Consider the following 16795-nt stretch of genomic DNA (forward strand, 5'->3'; position numbering starts at 1 on the left):
TGGTTAAGCAGCTGTCTTCAGCTCAGGTCATGATCCCAGGGTTCTAGGATCGAGTCCTACATCGGGCTCCTTGCTCAGCTGGGAGCCTGCTTCTCCCTCTGCCTGCCGCTCCCCCTGCTTGTGCTCTGTCTCTCTCTCTGACAAATAAATAAATAAAATCTTAAAAAAAAAAAAAAAGAATAAAAAGCAAAGTATAATAGAACACTATTTTTTTAAGTTTATTAATTTTTTTAGTAATCTCTACATCCAATGTGGAGCTCCAACTTATGACCTGGAGACCAAGAGTCGTATGCTCTTCCAACTGAGCCAGCCACACACCCCAGGATACTTTTTTCTCTAAACATACAACTACATACATGTCTATATGTATGTATGTACATATATATGTATATATACATATACGTATATAAAATCTTAAATGTGTATAGGAAAAAGTTTGGAAAGATACACACCAAACTGCTACTGGTAGATAGCTCTAGAGGAGGACCTGGGATAGGGACTGGAAACAAAAGAAACATTCATTTTACCTACAAAATTTAAACTCTTTACAAGGGAAATCTAGTCCTGTTCTATTGAAAAAAATTAATTTAAAAATATAGTGGGAACAGGGGCAGGGGAGAAGAAGGAGAGAGAAGACAGCTTTCACTTTTTACTTTATATCTTTTGTATTGCTTGAGTTTGGGGGGTTTTTCCTTCAATGAGAATGTTATTTTGTAGCTTTTTTTAAAAGGGATATTTTAAATTAAGTTTTAAAAATGTAAGTGTCTTGACAAGGTCAGAATAATAGGGAAGGCCCCTTGTTCTAGCACCAAATGAGGCTGGAGGGCTACGGGGAAGGGTGAGAGCTCATTATGTACCTGCCTCATACGGACACACAAGGCTGGAGGGATCTGATCATCAGTAAGGAGGAAAAGTCTAGAAACAAGTTTTCTAGTCAGAAAAGCCAGTGGGTGGAGAGTTGGCAACTGCAGAGGAGAGTTTCAACCTGGTACCTGGATCTGGCTTCAGGAAGGCCAGGGCTGGCCTTGAGGTGACAAAGATGGGAAGAGAAGCAGCGACTTTGGATAACCACCCTCAACCGGGAACAAGTACAAAGCTCCCCGCCCACTGCCTGTGGGTCCTCACACCAGGTACACCTGCTTTGCTGGAGAGGAAGCCGAGCCCAGACAGGTGCAGGGCTTGGCTCAAGGCCACACAATTCCCAAGGGACGAAGCAGAACCCACACCTGATCATCACATCACTGGTCCCACCCGGTACTCCCCGTCGCCAAAAGCTCCCTGGGAAGACAGCCCGGCAACCCCAGCCCACCTTCCTTCTATTCCATGCATGCCTCCTCTCAGCTTCTGGGATCCACAGGTACACAAAGTCCACACCTAGAAGCCGGCTTTCCTCCCAGCAGCTGGGACCTCACTTAGCCCACAAGGACTGCCTCGACTATCAGCTAGGGGGACAAAGGGCACTAGGTCCACTCTTAGACAAAAGGGATGAAGGACTTGGCTGTCCTTCTGTCTCCCCGTCCCCAGTGTGCCCAAAGCTGGTTTACCCAATGAAGGGTTTCTCCAACCCTGTAACTCCCCCCTCTACGGGGGAAGAGGACAACTTTTAAGAATTCCCCATCTCTAAATATGGTGGAAGGAGGGCTCATTGGGTTCAAATCCTGGCTCTGCTCCTTGCCATGTGACCCTGAGCTGGCCTCACTTCCCTTGTTCCTCCCTATGGAAATGCTGGGAGGACCAATTAGGAACCACAGAGCTCTCTATAGACCTAGAAGTGCCACCCCAACAGAAGCCATAATGGCTAGCAAGGGGACAACTGGACAGGGGTAAGACCACTCAGATAAAAGCCAAAGATATCTTGTTCTAGCAGCAAAGGCTAGAAACTCCCTGATGAAGACGAAAACAAATAGATACACTGGGGCAAGTTCATACCAGGGAATACGATGCAGCCGTGAAAATGAATGAACTACAGCTAGAGATATGAACATCACTGAATCTCACAAATATAATATTATGCAAAACAAGGAAGTTGCACAATACGGACAGTATGATGGCACTTAAACAGCATTCTTAAACATACAAAACTGTACTACGTATTGTGTAAGGAGCCCTACGCTTATAATACAAGTATAGAGAAATATAAGAGAATAAACTTTAAATTCAGAACACTTGCTACTTCCAGATGGGAGGGAAAGGGGATGATCAAGGAGAAATTTCAGGTGTACAAAAATGTGTCATTTCCAAAGCCAGATGGGTGGGTGCCCGGTGCGTGCATGTTACCCTCTACGTCTGAAAGATTCCTTCGTGTTTTCCAAAAGTTAGTGTTGCTCTCCTTTGGCTCCTGTTCTTCCCCGGGGTTGGGCCTGGGGAGGGGAGAGCACTGGCAGGGGCAGAAGTGGGGATGTGGAGGCACCAGGGTTCCCCAGAGCACTGCTGAAGCTGGCCACGAGAAGGCCAGGATGATGGCCTGCCAGACGGTGGAAAGCGGAGCGAGCACTCTCCAGTGTGGGTGGAGACCAAACCAAAGGCCCCTGACTCATGGGCCACCCCCATGCCCGCCCTAAAAATACCAGCTCTGGCCTCTGAGTATGACTCCTTGGTGACACAACTCCCACGGCGCCCCCACCCCCCACACACACATACATCTGCTGGGCCACCTGGTTTGTCCACCCCGTAGGTGTTCAAGGGCACAGGGAACAGCTTCAGGGTGAGGTCCCTGGGGAGAGAAGAGCTCAGCCTTGCCTGGAGACAAAGAGCCAGCTAGCTGCTCCTCAGGCCAGTCATCTGTTCCTTTTGGAAGAGTGACTGTCCTGGGCCAGTCACGGGGGGGAAAAACATCAAAAACTTCCTGCAACTAACAGGCTGAGGTGACTGCCAAGGTCTGTCTCTGGAGGCTGGGGAGCTCTCTCCGTGGAACAAAGCGAGCTTCCCCCTGCCTCCCTGAGCCTTCCTTTTGGCAACTCTCCAGAGGGCCCCGGACACCTTCCCTTCCAACAGGGACAGGGCAAAGAGGAGTAGGTAGTGCGGGCCGGCAGGGGGGCAGCAGCAAGGAGAAGTGGGGAGGGAGGGGGCGCCCAGAGAGGCCTGGCCCCCCGGGAAGAGCTCAGGAATGGATGGAGCCAGAGAGAGGGCAGCCCGGTCACTGGGCCACCGAGTTTTTAAGAGCTGAAAGAGAACATTCTAAGACGTCAGCCAGTGCAATCTCCACGCTGCAGCTGGGACACCAAAGCCAGCGAAGGAAGAAGACCTGCCGGAGGCTGCACAGGATGGCAGTGACGCAGAGGGGAGGCAAACCTAGGCCTTCGGGTGCCAGCCGTGCACTCTCTTACCGCACGGCACCGTGCCCTTCCTCCCTCCAAGTGGTCAGGTGGGCAAGGAGGGAAAAGGGAGGTGAGATTGGAAGAAGCTGCACCTAGGGGGGCTCACTGAAAGCTAACCAGCCATGACATGGGAGGAGGCTGCCTATAAGGTACAGCACTCCCTGACTCTGGGGGTGGGGGTCAAGCCGAGACTGGATGATCACCTGCGGAGGGGCTGGGTGCTGTTGAGGGGACGGGGGCCAGATGTCCTCTGCGCCCCTCCCGCATGTAAGTGTCCACATTTCCAAACAGGGATGGAAAGACATCGGACCCAGAGCAAAGGACAACCCATCCAGAGAGGACACAGCATGGTCCATAGGTGGCAGAGGGGTTAAAGGCGAGTTATCCCAAAGCATGAAAAATCGGACCATCCCCACCATCTCCTACTGAAATCCCATCAGCATGCTCACGATTATCCTCACTCCCAAGATCAGCAGCTAGCACTGATCAGCCCTGTGCTGTCCCATTCATTCGCAGCACCAGAGAAGACAGCACTGACATGGGACGACCTTACAGACCAGGGAGCAGGGGCCGCACCCACTCAGGTGTGCCAAACTCTGAAGCACACGCTCTCCACCAGGGGTTCCCACAGTGCACCACAGCCACGCAGCAGCACGGCCACCGCCCTCTGGATTAGCCCCTCTGGGGACACGGTCCGATATGTGTTTAACAAGCCGCCCAGGTGCTTCACGTGCACGCTTACGTTTGCCAACCAACCACTCTAATCACTTCCCGATACTGCCACAGGGAGAAACCACAACTTCTCTGCCCGGTAGCCAAGACCTTAGGGTTTTTCCTGGTCCGGCTGGCCAGCTCCCCCAACCCAACAGAGCCTTACCCCAAACCCTCTACCCAGTCTACTACGTTCCAGAAGGCACTCAGGCCCCACTCTGCACTCATCATCTTACTAGAGCCTGGCCTTGAAGCTACCTCCCCCGAGAAGCCCCCTGGCCCCCTGGTGCCCCCGAATTGCCCTGCACTCCAGTGAGACTTATGCTGGGCACCTGCTGGCATGCAATGCCTTCCAGACCACACTCAGAGCACATTTCTCCCCATTCCACTACAAGTTTCTGGAGGGCCAGGCTCGTTCCTTATGCACCTGAGCATCATGCTCCTCTAGAAGCCTGGGCATGAGGCCAGTCGGGGAAAATTTGCTGACTATAAGAAAGAAAAAAAAATCCCCTCGGGGAGCAAGTTCTGGTTCTCATCCTGACGTTGCCACTACCCTTCTGGGACAAGCGCCTTCCCATCTCCTGGCCTCAGTTCCCGCATCTGTGAAATGCACCATTATTCTTGTTTCTTCTACTCTACTCATCCACTGAACAAACCCAGCAGAGCCTTACCCCCAGACACTGTGATCCAGGATCAGAGATGCACATGCACTAAAGTGGTTCCTGCTCTCCCCCTTCTGCTCCAGGAAAAGAGAAAGGCAACAAACAAGGAAACTCTAAACGTTATTATATTCTAGACACTAAGTTCCATACATATACTTTCTCATTCGCAAATAAACAAGATTATTTCAGAGCATGATGAGCGTACAAAAACACAATAGTAATATGACAGAAAGTGAAAAAAGGGGCCACTTTGCATAGAAAGGTCAGGCAAGGCCCCTCTAAGGAGATGATATTTGCGCTGAGACTTGACAGATAAGGAAGAACCAGCCATGTAAAGAAATGAGAAAGGCGTTCCAGGCAGAAGGAACAGCACATACAAAGGCCTCAAGTCAAGAACAAGCTTGGCACGTTGGAGGGAAAAAAAAAGCAGGCTGTCCTGGCTAAATAGCAGGGCAAGCAGCTGCCGTACCCAGGAGTACTCAGAGAGACAGACAGACAGACGACCACCTACAATTGTGAGGTGCTCAAACCAGGTGGGCCTGACCCACCCCAGGACATCTGGGCCCCAACTCACAGGCAGCATTAGGGGTAAGGGTATGAGTCAGACCCCACGGCTTCCTGGGGCCCCCAAAGACCTGGTGTGGGCATAGGGGCGGGTACCACCCCTCAGCATGAGAACCTCACCATACCCCCAGGACACCCATTGGTGGGGGAAAACAGGATCACAGAAGTATGTAGAATATAAGACACTCACAACTGCAGCCCCCAGGGGGCCATGATCAAGTGCTTCCACGAAGGGCCAGTTCCTGATTACACTATTTTCCCAGGACACAGAGAGGACAGAAAGCTTGGTCAGTGGAAAAGGAACAGAGTGATACTATTCAAGGCTTATTGGTCTTGGCCAAGTCTTAACCTTTGTGGGCCTCAATTTCCCCATTTGAAAATTGAGGCTACTATTAGTGACTCTCTCCCAGGGTTGTTGAAAAGATTAAATGAGACACTGAATATAAAGCACTGTGCCTGGCAGAGGTAAGTGTTCATAAATGTACGCTGTCATCATTACCGCTCTTGGTTTTTCACTACCTCGGTTCTGTCTTCTGTAAGGATATTAATACAACATCACAAGACTCCTATGCCTTTGTACTAATAAATATGCCGCCTCCTAATGCAATATCCATGATCAGGAATAAAGAAAAAAATTGAGATTCATGTTTCCTGACCTCTCATCCGATGCTGAATTCCCCTCTACCATACCCTGCTGTTTGGAAAATACATGCTGATTAAATTCTATTTTCATGATACTGTGCAATTAAAATGATGCATTAGGAATCCACAGATTTCTCTGTACTGTCATTCTGCAAGAAGGTGGGGATGGACGTTGCTGATTCTTCCGCATCATCCACAAACCACCCCAACCAAAACACAATCTCTCACCCGGTCCCACAAAATTCACGCCCACCTCCATACATACAATTAATGAATGTACAATGTAATCACTTCCATATGTACCATCACACACACACACACACACAAACACACACATACACAAATGTTCTACAGTGGAAAACTCACCCATACCTAAAAACTGCACACCTAAAATCACTCCCAGGAACTCACTACAGCTACCCTGCACCGCACATGCACACAAATGTTGCCTCCAACAGTGTGCCAAGTATGTTCAAAAGAAACTGGACAGCAGGAACGCTGGAGCCAAATGCCAGGCTTTGAATCCTGACTTTGCAACTCCCTAGCTGTGTGACCCCAATCTCCAGGTGCCTCGGTTTCCTAAACTGTAAAATGGGGATGATAATAACAATATTCATTTTAAAGAAAGATGTGACAATTACAAGAGTTTAATACACGAAAAGGGTTTAGATCAGCACTTGGAAAGCACCCAATAAATTATTATTTTCTTCTTCATTCCGTGCGCACACTGCTTCCAAGCTGGTCTCGCACACTAACCCAGACCCGCGCCGGCCCACTTCCCCCACCCGGCTGGTCCGCACGCCCTGCACACCGCCTGCACGCCGTTCCCAGACGCGCTCGCCCACGCAGTGCGCAGGCGCGCCCACCGCCCTCCGCGCCGGGCAGGGATTCGCCGCCGCCGGACCCCCGCCGCCGGGACCTCGCGCGCCGGGGCCCAGGAGCCGAAAAGTCCAGGCCACCGGGCCGGGCCCGACCAGCCCCTTCCTCCGCAGCCCGGTCCCTGCCGAGGCTGTGAACGGCCGGGTCGCGGACTCCCTTCCGCCCCAGCCCCGCTCCGGCCGGCCGGCTTACCTCAGGTTGGGGGCCCTGGAGCACACCGTCCCCCTCTCTGCGTCCAGCCCCGGGTCCCAGGACGGGTTATCGGCCGCGGCCAGTATCTGGCCCTCCTGCGCTCCGCGGGCTCCTGGGCCGGGGCGGAGGACGGCGCCAGGGACGAGGAAGTGTCAGGGGCAGGGCCGCCCTACCCCTGGGAAAGTCCCCGGCGATTGACAGGCCGCTCGCCCAATCGCGCTACGCCCTGGGGGCGGGCCCGCGGCCGCGGGGGTGGGACGGAGCGAGGTAAACAGCAGCCGCCGGGGGAGGTCCGGGGCTGAGAGCGGCTGAGCCGGCGCGGGTACCCCTGCCCGCGGGCCAGCCCCTCGTGGCACTCCCCGCGCCGGAAGCCCCAGAGTCCGGGATGAGGCCGGAATTTCAGAGCGGAGACGAGCCGCAGAGACCACCCCATCCTTTCCTTGCTGCCAGGGGCTCGTGGACCAGAGCGGGGAGGGGACTTGCCAAAAGGCACGTAAGCATCTGGAGCTGAGCCAGAGCTAGAGCTCAGGGCCCCAGAGTTGGGTCCAGGGCGCTCCCGAACAACTTCGCAGAGCTCCCAGAAATTCAAGCTGAAAGGACCCCCTAAAGAACTTTTCTTTCCTTTTTTTTTTTTTTTTTTTGCATACTTACTGCCCCAGACATTGTAAGCATTTTGCATGCTTTACTTTATTTCTTTCGCAGGGCCACCCTTGTTTACTGTAAATAAATTAACATAACAGGCACTGAGAGGTTAGTTGACAGTAAGTGGCTGAACCAAGATTCAAACCCCGGTGGGCAAATCTAGAGTCCACCTCCCACCCTGTCTGCGTATTTGTGGGACAGATCGTCCAAACAGCTGTGGGATTTCCCAGACCCTTAAGGAGCGGCTTGGTTTAACGGTGGGAACACTTTCTTTGGTTTCTCTTTAAGCCCATCATTTTATTTAAGAGAGTTTTAATTTCAAAGAAGGACCTAAACTGGGAATAAAGGACAGCTCTGTAAGTGGGGGTAAATATAGCTTTATGAAAAACCAATTGCAAAAGACTCATTTCCCGGGAACTGATGAAAACTTAGTCATCGACAGGCCCTGGTCCTCAGAAATGACTTGGCGAGCTATTTCATACAGGCCCTCATTTTACAGAAGAGAGATCTGTCAATCAACTGCGACTGTGAACAGACACACACACACCCCTATCCAAGTAGAAACCTAATTGGAGGATTCTCCTCTCAGGCCTTGTGACTTCGATTAATTCAAAGCTGTGTTGAAATTCTGGGATGCCTTTAGTTACTTCAAAAGTGTTACCACATTCTCAAAACAATACTAATTTTTGTTCATTTTAACTAGGAAAAGAAGTACTCATAGACTCTGATTTTAAAGAGGGTGGGGAGAGGGGGATGCAAGGGCCAAGCAAAGCACCTTTGAGTGTCACCAACGGGCGGGTACAGAAGGATTAGAGTCTGGGGCTGGTTCACCAGCGGCTCACAGGAATCACCCCTACCCATTAGGCTTCCCCAAACCGGCTTTCTTCCTGCTCTTTGTCTACAGCTCCCAATTTGCCTCCTTCTGGAATGCTGTCTTCCTAATCTCAACCCAAGTCTTCTCACGAACACTGAAATTTACTTTAAAAAAATGAAGAGTCTCCACCTATTTGCATTTTGCTTCCAAACAATTTCAGCTGTTTTTGTAAAATGTCTGACCTTCGAGAGTTAGGCAAATAGCTTCATCCCTTAAAGTGCCTGATGACCCCTAAGTGGACTTGCTGGACAGTACTCTGGTATGACATAAAAAGGTCATGTGGTCATTTTTTTTTTTGACTGATTCCCTATTTTGACATAATTTTTCTTAACACAATGTTTGAGAAAATGCTCTTCAAAGTCATGACCACACCCACCCCTTCCCTCCTTTTAAGTCTTAAATTGAATTTAGAGTTTGAATTCAGAACTTCCCACCATGTTAGAAGCCATGGAGACCATTGTTCACTATCCCCTATTTGACAGATAAGTAAACTGAGGCCTCAGTATAGTAAAGGATTTGTTCAGGGCCGCATCCATTGAGTGATGCCTGTTGGAAGCCAGGACCTTGGTTTTCCAGTTATATGTGCTCTTTCCACAGCACCATGTTGTCTTTCCAGTGTCATGATTTTTCCTACAGAAACTCAACACTCATTATGAACACAGGCTATGAATTTAACTAACTGGGTTCTAACCCCTACTCAACCACTTGCTACCTGGGTGGTCTCCCTAAGCCTCAATTCCTCTCTGAAAAATGGAGGAAATTGTATCTTACCCCTCAGGTGATCATGAGGATAAATGAGTTAATGCAAGGAAAGCTTGGCACCGAGTAGGCATTCGAGAAACGATAGTGGTGTATAGACACAGATTGCAGACACTGGACAGAATTTCACTGTTAAACCCAGGAATGCACCCTCCCCAAGTTCCATGTCACCATCCACATCCTCAGTGGTCCCCGAGACCCCTGGCAGGATGGAAATAGGGCCCCTAGCCTGGCACCCCCTGCCACCCCCAGGTCTGGAAGGAGATGTCCGAGCCAAGAGCTGAGTGACTCAGGCAGCTGGAAATTTCTTGCTCTTCCAGAGTGACAATAAGCACCTGCACAAAGCCCCACCTGGGAGGAGAATCAAAGGCCTGTGTTTTATTTTGTTTTTGTTTTAAAGCATGCAACTTCCCAGTCTCCTTTCCACCACTCCCTCCCTCTGCATCCCCTCCATAAGGATGCTCCAAAGTAAGACCGAAGTCCACATTTGAGGGAATTAAAAAACATACCAAGAAACTCACCCATAACCGACTGAGCTTTAAATCAAATGCCTAAAAAGGAGTGGCGGTGACGTATTAAAAACATTAAGAGGTAACATTTACGGAGTATTTGCCGTGTGCTGGGTCTGCAGTTTGACATAACAGGGTATCTCCCAACCACCCTGAGGTCATTACCCCTGTCATCCCCATTTCACAGATGAAACTGGGGCTTTGAGGTGTTAGATGACTTGCCCAAGGTCTTACACAGCAACAAGTCCTAAGTTCTTTCCGCTCTTAAGCATTAGGTGATGGAGTCTTGCCAGCCAGTAAGACAGAGCTCAAAATGCCAGTCCTTAAAGGCTCGTTTAGAAAGGATCAGACCCAGGCTTTCTCTCACAAGGATAAAGCCACCAAGGGCTCGAGAAGGGTAGGGACTTGCTAGAGGTCTCACAGCAAGTTTGTGATCAGTACTGATGGCTAGAACCCAAGGCTCCTTCTCCCAGAGCAGTGCTATTTCCACACACCCCACGGCTGGGAAGACGAGCTTCAAAAGCCAGCCAGCTCAGCCTTACTCTAGTAGGTGAATTTGTGAGTTGGGGTCTTGGCTTCAGGGGAATGAAACTCAAGCTGAGAGGCTAATGAACTAGGAAGAGAGGGATCCCGGGTCTGGGTCCCTTCCTTCCACCCAGTCTCCCAGCTCTATAGCCGGAGGCAATCTGGGGAATATAAAACCCATGGTGGATTCTAGCTGCTTTTTGGTATTGGGTGTGTGCACGAGAGAGAGATTTGAGTGATAGTTAAATGAGAAATGCATGTCAAGCCCATGATGTTGACTGAAATTGTGGTAGGTAATCATATTTTTTTGGTAAGAAATAAAGAAGTGAGCAGAACCTATGGTCCCTGTTTCCCACCCTTGGCCTCAGAAGCATTTTTAACTCTATCTTCCTCCCAAATCACCGCATAAGGGGTGGACAGACGGCTCTGAGAGATCCCTAAGTTTTCACGTTCATTAGGCACCTGAAGGTGAATCAAACCCTATCATACTCACAATTTGCCCCTCCTCCAAGAGGATGTGGGTCATGCAAGGGTTAGGGTATGGGCTCTGGAGTCAGACAGATCTGGGTTTAGGTCACTGGCCTGCCCGCCCTTACACCTGTGATTGCTCTCTGCCTCTTTCTTCACCAAGAACACGAAGGGCAGAGTCCAGTGCATAGGGTAGAGAAAGAATGAGGTGCCACAGGGACTGGCATGAGTTAAAGGCAGCAAAGCCCAGGGCCCAGAGCTGCGGAGGAACTTGCCCTAGACCTCACAAAGTGTTCTCAGAAGCACCGGGCCTAGAAGGCATGTCTCCTGACTTTTTCTCCAAGGTCTTTCCTGTTTTCCTCCTTTTCCCTCCCAGCTGTTTCCACTGTGGCCCTGGGCCTGCCATTTACGATAGAGTTTCTAGGATGCCACTGGTGGATGGAGAAGAAAGAGCCAAGTGACTCTGGGAGGAAATTCCCGGCCCCAGAGCATATGTGGCCGGGCACCTCCCACAGTTCCCAAGAGCCCCAGGCTTCCCCTAGTGCACCTCCTCTACCTCTGGCCTCCCTGTCTTCAGGTCACGGTGTCAAGCCAGATCTGAGTTTGGATCCAAGCTTGCTTTTTGTCATCCTCCTGGAAGTGGGGAGAGGTCAGCCCAGCCCAGCCCAGCCCCTGAGGGAGGCAGCCCCGTGGGAACCAGACATTTCCCAATCCTGGGAAGCCCTGACAGGGCCCAGAGAGCAATCCTCCTACGGCCTCACCCCACGTCCTTTCTCATACTCCCCCTTCCAGGGTCCCCCCCCCCCCCGCTCCCTCCATTCTTCTCTAGCCCAGAAGCCACTGTGACAGTGACTTGGTCTCTACACCTTGCCCCTCCTAGCCAGGGACTTCCCTGGGCTGGGCCTCTGACCAGCTCTGGAAAATCTGGACTGTTGGTGATTAAAGAGGAGGCCACCACCACTGTCTGCCAGCAATCACCCCCTCCCAGTGCCTCAGACCCTGTGTTGAAGGTTCAACCACCGAAGGGCCTGGCCAGCCCTAGGAGGAAAGCAGGTGGGAGAGCCCTCCAGAGATCCCTTTGCTCCAGCTCTGAGGAGGGTCCCAGCCCTCCATCGTGTTCCCCAGGGAGGCAGGGCTAGGCTCCCACCTGGTCTCTTCCTACCTCGCTATATAGACCACTAACGTGCCCAGTACACAGGCACACACCCACCCTCCAAAGCTCACATTCACACAGAGACACACACACATTCACGTAATGACCCAGACACAATGCAAACATAGACATGCTTGTGAACTTGCACTCACACGTATGCCTCAACAGGTCTGACACATGCTCACAAACATAGACAGACACACATTCTCACACCAACACAAATCCACGCTCACACTTGTGAACCCAATCCCTTTCCTTCAGGGAAGGATAAGACAAAAATAGACTTTTCTTTTTTCCTTCCCTTGGGAAAAACTAGCAGCGATGAGAAAGAAACACAGTGGCTGAGGAGGGGGCAAGAAGAGGAGGGCAGGAAGAGGAAATAAGAAATGGAGGGAGAGAAGCAAGAGGAGAATGAGGCCAGGCAAGGAGGTAGAGAGACCCAGAGCCAAGCCCCGGGTGGGGGAAGAGGGAGCTGGCCCAGGGGAGCAGCCGACCCCAGCTGGCAGGAAAGTAGGAGGCCAGGTGGCTCTTGGCGCAGAGCTGGGGGGTGGTCTGGCAGCCCCGGCACCCCGTGCAGTGAGCCCTAGCCCTGTCCTGGCCCGCTGCCCCTGGGCTGGGTCACTTACCTGGGGCAGGAGAAGACGAGGGTGGGTACAGCTGGGGCTGCCACCCTGTGAAGGCTCCTCGGCTCACTGTGCTTCTGCAGGAAGGAGGGCTGGGCTGGGCTGACTTTTAGGCAGGAGGGGAATTCCCCGAGCTGGAGGAGCCAGCCGCCAGGCAGCCCCACAAGGCCCAGCTGAGGCCCCATCCTGCCCCCCTGGCAGAGCACAGGGCCCTTCTTTGTCAGTGCCCCACCTGTCACTTCCCAGACTGGCTATCACTTGCCAAGCATTCTGGGAGGGGAGGGAGTTCTGGGGAGTCGCTGGAAGCCTGATGGTTCTGCGGCTGGACCAGGAACTAGCACAGGGGCAGCCCGGTCTGCCCACCCAACACCCCACTGGCCCCCCCTGCCCCCCCCCACTTCTCCCGAAGACTGCTAATTCCTTCTTTGCCTGAGGTGGGGGATTCCAGCACCCAGGGCCTTCAGGAAATGGCCAGATGCCCAGCCCATATCCTCCTCCCCCCATCCCTATTCCATCTGTTTCCATTTAGTGTCTGTGGACTCTCCACAGGGAAGGAAAAGGCCACTCCTTCCCTCTGTGCTGGGTCTCATTTCCATGTCCAGTGGGCCCTAGCGACCTACCCACCAAGGAACAGCCCAGCTCTACACTAACCAGGTGGTTCTCCTGCGCCTCACTTCCCCATCCCAAGGGAGCCTCAGTAATCCCCTGCTGTCAAATGGGGATAATGAGTCCTTCTGGGCCTGCCTCCTGTGAGGGTGATTAAAATAGAATGATTCGCAGACATCCTTTCTAAAGGATTGAGTACTTTACAAACATAAGATCTTAGCTCATTATCCACCGAAAAGATGCTTGGTGAGGCCATGGGTTGGCTGTGGATGAGTTGGCCTTTCTTGATCATTGCAGGTTCCGGAATTTGTTTGTTCTTTTTTTTTTTTTTTTAAGATTTTATTTATTTATTTGACAGAGAGAGAAACAGTGAGAGAGGGAACACAAGCAGCGGGGGAGTGGGAGAGGGAGAAGCAGGCTTCCCGCGGAGCAGGGAGCACGACTCGATCCCAGGACCCTGGGATCATGACCAGAGCCAAAGGCAGATGCTTAACGACTGAGCCACCCTGGCGCCCCTGGAATTTCTTTGTTCTTAACAGCAACATTACAGACCACTGAGGATACAGGAATGGACAACTCAGACCCACTTCCTGCCCACTCAGAGGTCACAGACCCTGGGGCTGCCCTGTCCAGTACGGTAGCCATAGGCCACCCATGGCTATTTAAATATAAATTAGCTAAAGTTAAATAAATGAATAACTAGTTCCTCAGTAGAGCTCGCTATATTTCACGTGCTCAGTAGCCACATGTGGCCATCCCATAGGCTGCACATGTATAGAACATTTCCAACACCACAGAAAGTTCTACTGGATAGCATTGTTCTGGGGGCTGTAGGCTAATAAGTAATTATAATAAAGAGTGGTAGAGATGTGTTATGACAGGAGAAATACAGGGAGCTACAGGAGCATCTAGTCAGGATTTTGGGATCTGGGAAGTCTTCCTGGAGGAAGTGACACATCAGCTGAGAACTGAAAGCAGCCAAGCAAGAGCACAGGGAAGAGTGTTCTTAGCAAAGGGAATAGAATATGCAAAGAGAGAATACATTCATGGAACTGAAAATTGTTCACTCTGAGTGGAACATGGAGTGTGAAGCAAGGGGGAAGTAAAGAGGTGAGCCTGGAGAGATAAGCAAGGCCAAGTCACAAGGGGCCACACTCAGCTTGAGCAGGAGGTTGGGAGGTGGAGGATAGGAGGTGAGTGCACTGAATCCAATCCTCTGCTGCTTCTGTGTTCTCCAGACTGGGATTCCATGGGGAATGCTGGAAAGAACTCCTGGCCCAACAGATGAGGAAGGGAAGGCCAGACAGGGGAAGTGACTTCCCAGGTGAGTAAATGAAGGGACTTCCTGACTCCTAGTCCAGTGCTCTTTCCCATACTGCACTCAGTCCCTTGGTCGCACTGGCCACTTTTTCAATGTTCAGTAGCCCCATGGGCAAGTGCCTGCCATACCAGACTGTGCAGGTATTTCCATCAACACAGAAAGTTCTACAGGACTAGCAGCACCAATCCTCGAGCTAGATCAGGTGCAAAGGATGATACACTTCCCAGCACATAGACCCTTTTCTCTGCAGGGAGTAAATTACACCACACGCTGACAGTATCAGATGCTCCCCTCTCTGTCCTCTGATACCAGCTTGCAGGGTCTTCCTCACCCATGTCCCCAACTGGGCAGGAACAGGATGGTGACAGGACTCAGCATCAGGGAGAATGCTCTTGTCCCTGGCTCCCTCTGGGAAGCCTCCTGGTGGCCTGTGACCAGCCATCTGGGTCAGCCAGGGCCTTCTGTGAAATTGAGAAATGTCCCTTCCTTGAGGAAAACGGGTTTCAGATTCCTCATCAATATAGTGTGTAATTCAGCCCTGACGTTCCTGGATTGCAATGTTTCCTCTAAACATGACATTTTCTCTCCACAGGCCATGGTAATCATAGATCCTCGATGAATTCACAAGGCCTTGCTTGGACTGGTTCTTGCTCATGGCATCTTAGATGGTGGAATGACCTTGAAGGGCTAGGAGGCTCAAGAAGCTGGCCCCACATGAACTAGAATCTCTAGGCAGGAACACTTGGCTTGCACGTCCTGGGGAATGATTGGCTCTGGGCTCTCTGTGCTGAAATGCTGAGCACAATTAGCTTCTCCCACCTTCTCTCACACCTCTTCTTCTTTCAGCCATGGATTCACTGAAGTTGCCTTCCTTGTTCAGGCCGTGGGATGGACATCAAAGAGGAAGGGGCCCTTGGACTGCGCATCAGAGGAGCTGAGTTTGAGTCCTGGCTCTGCTGTGTGGCCTGGGCAAGTCCCTTCCCCTCTCTGGTCCTCAGCTTCCCCTTCTATAATGTGAAGGAATCAGACTAGATAATCACTAAGGGACCTTCCATTTTGACACTGTAAGGAAGTCCAAAAGTTGAGAAAAAGGAGAAATCAGGGCAGGCCAAGATGGTTAGGAAATAATAACACTAACAGCTAATTTTTTAAAAAAGGTTTTATTTATTTATTTGAGAGAGAAAGAGAGGGAGAGGGAGAGCAGGGGGGAGGGGCAGAGGGAGTGGGGAAGCAGACTCCTCGCTGAGGAGTGAACCATGCTGGACTTGATCCCAGAATCCTGGGATCATGACCTGAGCCGAAGGCAGACACTTAACCAACTGAGCCACCCAGGTGCCCACTAATAGCTAATATTTAAGATTAACGTGTACTGGGCGTGATACTAAGCGCTCTTAAAGTGTTTCATGCTTTCCTCATCAGAACTCTATGACATAGGTACCCCTGCTTTATGGATGACGTGGCTTAAGTCACACCTAGTACATAGCACAGCTCGAGTTCAAACTCAGGTCATGTCAGCAGAACTCACCTTGGGGGAGACATGATCCATGCTGGACCTCAAAAGATGGCTGAAATTTGGATACACACAGGGAACCTCTCACAGGCCCACTTCTTTGATACCTAATTGCCCAGCCCCACCGCTCCCACCCTGACATCTCTGGTCTCGCTGATGTTGTGAGAACAGAACTGGGCCAGTCTCATCACAGTCAATCAATATTTATTTAGCAAATGAATGGATTTGATTCCATGGGTGTTCTGATTCACCAAGTCTGCTGAATGCTCCCCAAGGATGGGAATTCCTTTTGCCACAGGGACCTAGTCCAGGACTCTGGGCAGATTTCTGGAACCCACCATAGACCTAAGAAATCATACTTTCTGGGGAGTAGGGCCCTAGAGGCAGCATTTTTAGTAAACTCCCAGGGATTATCGTAGTACTTAGTAGTTTGAGAGGCCCAAGCTCCCTTACTGGGTCTTCCAGCTCCAAAGTAAGCATTAACTGCTCATATAAAGGCAGCCAAGAATTCACTGTCATGGACCAGTGGGAGATACCTAGCGTCCTGGTACTTCTCTGGGTCACCCACGCATCAAATCCATGACTTTTGCAAAAATGCTTCAAGTCTACAAGTTTCCACTAGGGGCCAGGCCCACTACTGTTACTACCTCTCTGTGTGACATGAGCAGCCATTCCTCTCTCTGTCCCTCACCTTCCTCATCTGTGAAAGGGGGTCGCGATTCTCCTTGCCCATCTATAATCCTGGGAATACCTGTGTGCATAGAAGTGCCCTTGGAGATCATTTCATAAAGAATATCATAGGTCAGGCGGTCATCAATGTGAGCATCTGCCAGAATCA

At 51.1% G+C, this 16795-nt stretch overlaps 1 protein-coding gene across 2 annotated transcripts in view; it reads right to left on the reverse strand.

Annotated features, from left to right (window-relative positions):
• TNIP1 (TNFAIP3 interacting protein 1) overlaps positions 1-7145 on the reverse strand; it is a 43962-nt gene extending 36817 nt beyond the window's left edge. For both annotated transcript variants that reach the window (XM_032395274.1, XM_032395273.1), the window contains exon 1: positions 6968-7145. The gene's annotated coding sequence lies outside the window, so the exon portion shown is untranslated. The remainder of the gene's footprint in view (positions 1-6967) is intronic.
• Between the last annotated feature and the right edge of the window lie 9650 nt (positions 7146-16795).

Source organism: Phoca vitulina, unplaced genomic scaffold, assembly GCF_004348235.1.
Source record: "Phoca vitulina isolate PV1807 unplaced genomic scaffold, GSC_HSeal_1.0 scaffold83, whole genome shotgun sequence".
Classification (NCBI taxonomy): Eukaryota; Metazoa; Chordata; class Mammalia; order Carnivora; family Phocidae; genus Phoca; species Phoca vitulina.